Source organism: Bison bison, unplaced genomic scaffold (assembly GCF_000754665.1).
Source record: "Bison bison bison isolate TAMUID 2011002044 unplaced genomic scaffold, Bison_UMD1.0 scf7180017864238, whole genome shotgun sequence".
Classification (NCBI taxonomy): Eukaryota; Metazoa; Chordata; class Mammalia; order Artiodactyla; family Bovidae; genus Bison; species Bison bison.
In genome coordinates, this window is record NW_011494810.1 from 1,052,285 (window position 1) to 1,058,111 (window position 5,827).

At 44.2% G+C, this 5,827-nt stretch overlaps 1 pseudogene; it reads right to left on the bottom strand.

The window, feature by feature from the left end:
- Positions 1-578: 578 nt before the first annotated feature.
- LOC104993391 lies at positions 579-1,121 on the bottom strand (annotated as a pseudogene).
- Positions 1,122-5,827: the final 4,706 nt, after the last annotated feature.

Sequence of the window (5,827 nt, forward strand, 5' to 3'; positions counted from 1 at the left end):
AAAGAAAGCTGAGCACCAATGAATTGATGCTTTTGAACTGTGGTGTTGGAGAAGACTCTTGAGAGTCCCTTGGACTGCAAGGAGATCCAACCAGTCCATCCTAAAGGAAATTAGTCCTGAATATTCATTGGAAGCTGAAGCTGAAACTCCAATACTTTGGCCACCTGATGGGAAGTGCTGAATCATTGGAAAAGACCCTGATGCTGGGAAAGACAGAGGGCAAGAGGAGAAGGAGACAAGAGAGGATGAGATGGTTGGATGGCACCATGAGTTTGAGTAAGCTCCGGGAGCTGGTGATGGACAGGGAGGCCTGGCATGCTGCGGTCCATGGGGTCGCAGAGTCAGATACGACTGAGCGACTAAACTGAACTGAACTGAACTAGCAGAAAGGACTCTTTGGAATTGCTACCAAAGGCACAGGTTCAATTCTTGGCACCATGAGACCAAGGGGAAACTTACTATTGAAGCATTGGCAAGTAACTATTTGGAATGAACCCTAGAGACAATGGAATGCTGGGTCTTTTCCGACTAGTTTCCTCTTATAGCATCGTTGAACTACTATCATATAGATAACCTAATCATTGTTTTTCAGTCAAATGATTGACAATCATGAGTGGAAAAAAGCTCTTCGATAAAAGCCAACTGATGAAACGAGGTCTTCTCATAATGCATCTGAAACCCACCATCCAGAGTTGCTTCTCTTGCTCAGGATGTTCTCAGAAACATCTTATTGGCTTCTTCAAGGGCTGCTGAAATTCTGTAATCTGCACCACTTGATTGCTCCTCTTCCAGATAGTCCTAGTCATCAAATTCCCAGCCTTCCTTGTGTCCGCCTACCCCCACCCCCCTTCTCGAAGCCAGGGCTGGCAATCTGGCTTGGCTGCTCCCCAGACTTGGACCAGTTAGCAAAACCCTGGTCCCTCTCTTGCTCTGCAGTTGGCTGTGTCTCCTCCTGCTCGACTGGGCCTCCTGGTCGGCTGTGGCAGGTCTCCTTTGTGGGTGGTTCGGGGATGCTCCTGGCTCCAGCTGCCTACCTGCATCTGCGGAAGGTCAGTCTTGCCATGTATCAGATCCGTCTGCATGTCAATACTCTCTTCATAGAGCTGAAACTGATCGTACATTTCCAATATTGTGCAAGTGGCTCAACCTCCCAAAAGGCGATTATACTAAGAAGGGAGCTATGCTTTGAGACAAGTTTTTTTTAAACTCAGATTTTTGTCATTTAAAAAAATGACAGATTTTGTGTCATTAAATATTCCAAAATCTCATTTGTCTTTTTTTTCCTGATTATGAATATTCAACTTTAATTTAGAATCTAGAATCTAGATGGCACAGTCCCACATTTCCCAGAGTGCAAAACTTCACTTGAAAGCTCAATTTCTAGAAGAAAAAAGTAGCCAGATTTCTGCCCCTGGCCCCTGACTTTGAATGGGAGATTGAAAGACAGGATGGTTACCAATGCTAGAGTAGACTACACTGAGATAACTGCGGCATTGTGTGGCCGTGTTCTTGGTGCTTATGTTAAACCTTAATGTAAAGATGATGGTGTGATTTTTAGAACTGTATAGCTGTCTGTTTTTCAGCCAACATGTGTGTATTTCAGGCCTCACGGGCTTGCAGAGATGGCCTCGGCTAAGTATTTTGTTTTAATATTAATAACACGAACTTCCTCTCAATCATTTTAATAACAGGGCCTTCCTCTGCTCTACAGTGAGGACCTCAGTGTGGATTAGAAAATGTGTCTGTAAAACTACACGGAATCATTAATTGACCACAGCCCCTGACAGCAGCAGAGCTTTTGCTGTCTACATATTGCTTCCCTGATAGCTCAGATGGTAAAGCATCTGCCAGCAATACAGGAGACGTGGGTTTGATCCCTGGGTCGGGAAGATCCCCTAGAGAAGGGAATGGCAACCCACTCCAGTATTCTTGCCTGGAGAGTTCTATGGACAGAGGAGCCTGGTGGGCTACAGAGCTGGACAGGACTAAGCAACTGAACAGACTGACTGACCGTCTGAAAAACGGCCCTCACCAGAACTTGACTTGGTTGGCACTCTGATCTCAGACTTCCAGCTTCCAGAACTGTGAGAAATAATTTTTTTCTGTTTATAAGTCACCCAGTCTGTGGTATTGTATCACAGCAGCCTGAACAGACTAAGACAGGCTTACAGCTACAAACAACAACATGAATGATTTCATTGACATTAATATCGAGCACAATAAATTGGATGTAAAACAGTTTGTACGGGCTTCCCAGGTGGCTCAGAGGTAAAGAATCCACTTGACAAGCAAGAGACCCAGGTTTGAACCCTGGGTTGGGAAGATCCTCTGGAGAAGGAAATGGCAACCCACTCTAGTATTTTAAAAAAATTTTTTTATTTATTTGGCTGTGCCAGGCCTTTGTTGTAGCATGTGGGATCTAGTCCCCTGTCCAGGGATCAAACTCAGGCTCCCTGCATTGGGAGCTCGGTGTTCTACCCAGTGGACCACCAGGGAAGTCCCCACTCCAGTATTCTTGCCTGGGAAATCCCATGGACAGAGGAGCCTGGTGGGCTACAGTCCACGGGGTTGCAAAGAGTCAGACTTAGCAACTAAACAAAAACAACAACACATGACTTTGTGACTAAATAGCAACAAAAAAACAGTTTGAATTCTGTTGATTTCATACATATGACACTCAAGAATGAGTAAAACTAATCAGTGGTGAGGTTAGAAATTTTGTTACTGTGGGGAAGGAAGTACTGATACTGACAAGTGACATGAGGAAAGTATTTTGGGTGCTGAAAATGTTCTGTATTAATCTGGGTGACACACACAGACAGACATGTATTCACTTAGTTGTGCACTTATGAGTTTTGCACATATAAGAGTACATAACAAAGATATCTTTGCACGAAAATTATAAAGAATATGAGTTAATTAATGAGAAAACCACTGCAGTAGTTTTTTATTACTGCATAACAAATTTCCACAAATTTAGTGGCTTAAAACAACACAAATTTATTACCATATAGTTTTGGTGAGTCAGGAGCCTGGCGACAGGTTAGCAAGGTCCTCTCCTCATGGCTTACCAGGTAAAATCAAGGTGTTGGCTGTTGCTGCTGCATGGCAGCAGGCTCAGGTTCTATCCCATCCTCATTAACTGTTGGCAGAGTTCAGTTCCTTGCTGTTGTAGGACTGAAATCCCCATTTCCCTGTTAGCTGTTGGCTGGGGGCTCTTCTAAGAGCCCCTCTGCTGGTTCACTGGTCCTCTCACAGTAGGGCAGTTTACTCCTCCTTTGAGGTCACTGTAAGGCCTCTCTAAGACTTTATCTTCTTCTAAAGGTCCTTGGACTGCAAGGAGATCCAACTAGTCCATTCTAAAGGAGATCAGTCCTGGGTGTTCTTTGGAAGGACTGATGCTAAAGCTGAAACTCCAATACTTTGGCCACCTCATTCGAAGAGTTGACTCATTGGAAAAGACCCTGACACTGGGAGGGATTGGGGGCAGGAGGAGAAGGGGACCAGAGGATGAGATGGCTGGATGGCATCACCGACTAGATGGACATGAGTTTGGGTGAACTTAGGGAGTTGGTGATGGACAGGGAGGCCTGGCATGCTGCAACTCATGGGGTCGCAGAGTCAGACCAGACTGAGCGACTGAACTGAACTGAACTGAAAAGGTTCCCACTGATTAAGTCAGTCCCAGCCAGATGATTCCCCTTTCGATTAGCTCAAAGCCAACTGATCAGTAACCTTAATTTCCTCTGCAAAATCACTGTTTCTATAAAACGTAACATGATCCTGGGAGTGACATCCGGTCATAGCCACTCATGGGAAAAGAATTATACTAGGCATGGGCACCATTGTGGGAACCTGTATCTATAGACACATCACATTTTCTTTGCCTTCAGGAAGTGCTGCCAGCATCCTCCCCGCTGTTCAACTCACAAGCCCACAGGGTAGCTCCATCCAACACTATTGCTGCCATCATCTCTCTTCAGGATTGTTGATATACCCTTCATCAGGAACCCCCACAACACCTCCTTCCAGAACATCAGAAAGTTGTCCATTTCTTCTCTGCTTACTCTATTAACCAAGCTCAAAGGGATGTGTGGACAAAGCCCAGAATTTTCAGTAAGAAATAAAACACAATTGACACTGGCGATGGGTGTTAAGCAACAAGGGGGGTAACCAGAAAGTAATAGGTGAGCAGGTACCCGGCATGACAAACTCTATCACCTGGATAGAATCCTTTCAAACCGTGTGGGTAATGTCTTGTCTCATTGAAGAAATCTTTTAGATGAATCTTTTAGCTAAAATAATAATTTTAGCTAAATAACGGTCATCTAGATAAGAGCATTCTTAGTTTTTCTAATAATGATATTCACGATTTAACAGAAGGAAACTCTTCTGTCAAAGCTTGAGGACTCAATTCTGCCTGTTCTGGTTCTATTCCCAACAGGCAGAGGGAACCCCTTGCTGTTGGCGCCCTCTACTGCCAATAAGCGGTAGTTGCAATCTTGGAAGAGAATTCTTTGGAGGTGAGGGGGCGGTTCTGTGAACCTGGATGGGAAAAAAGAACAGAATTCATATTTTTCCTAATCACTAAGTGAAATAGAGTCTTTATTTCCATTCTTAATGCAGGAAACAGACCCCAGTAGGATTAACAGGACCTGTGACTTCACTGCCAATAGAAATTGCAGATGTTTTCACATCTCATCACAGTTGTTGTAAATACTTTTTATCCTTTATGCTCCTTAGTATTTAAAAAAATTATGATAATTATTAGATATGCTTCTGGATCTTGTTATTAAGTGTGTTAATAAAGCAGTATATTTATTTCTATACTGAAAATTGATTTAATGGTAACTGGTGGCTCAGATGGTAAAGCATCTACCTGCAATGCAGAAGACCTTGTTTCTATCTCTGAGTTGGGAAGATCCCCTGGAGAAGGAAATGGCAACCCACTCCAGTACTCTTGCCTAGAAAATTCCATGGATGGAGGAGCCTGGTGGACTACAGCCCATGGAGTCGCAAAGAGTTGGACAAGATTGAACGACTTCACTTTCTTTCTTTCTTTTCAGTAGAATTGGGTTCTTTAAGATGCAATGTATTTTGTACACATAAAACATGATTCTGAGAGAAGATTCATAATGTTCACCAGACTTACCAAGGGGTTCACGACCCCAAAAATGTTGAGACTCTTGGAAATAGTGCAAGAGAGGTGGAACACAACTCCCTTTAATAAAAGAGCAGTGACTTTCCAAGAACCAGGAGGGCCCAGAACCCAGGGTGGTTAGGGAGAGTTTCACACTTGTAAAGTAGCAAAGAGGTGCTGGTGGTCTCCACTAGCACACTGCTGGGGAGAAGTTGGTGGAAACTGGCATGCCATCTGGGACTGGTCAGGGCTAGAGTTAAGTCTACTTCTGCAAGAAATGTCCCTCGTCAAGAGTATGGGCTGGTCAGAATTTGCTTGTTGAAGGAATGAAGGATTATCGCAACCCACACTTTTACTTTTTATTCATTCATATACTCAGTTCATTCATACATTTCTGTGACCTGCTCCTGTTCTAGGCCCTGCTCTAGATCTTAAGCATAAAGGGATGTGTGCCTTAGAGAACTCATGGACTTGTGGGGAAGATAAGGTTTCATACTGAGAGACAAGTGAATGTGCCCTAAATGGAGGGGGGGCGGGGGAGAGGCAGAAAGCTGCAAAGGGAGAAGTACAAGTTTTCAGGCACATAGGAGAGTCAGAGTGCAGCAGGGGCAGCATTCATGGTTCTGGTGCACGCAGGTGCATTCTTACATCAGACCTCACCTGTGGCCCCAGGTGGAGTGGGGTGGG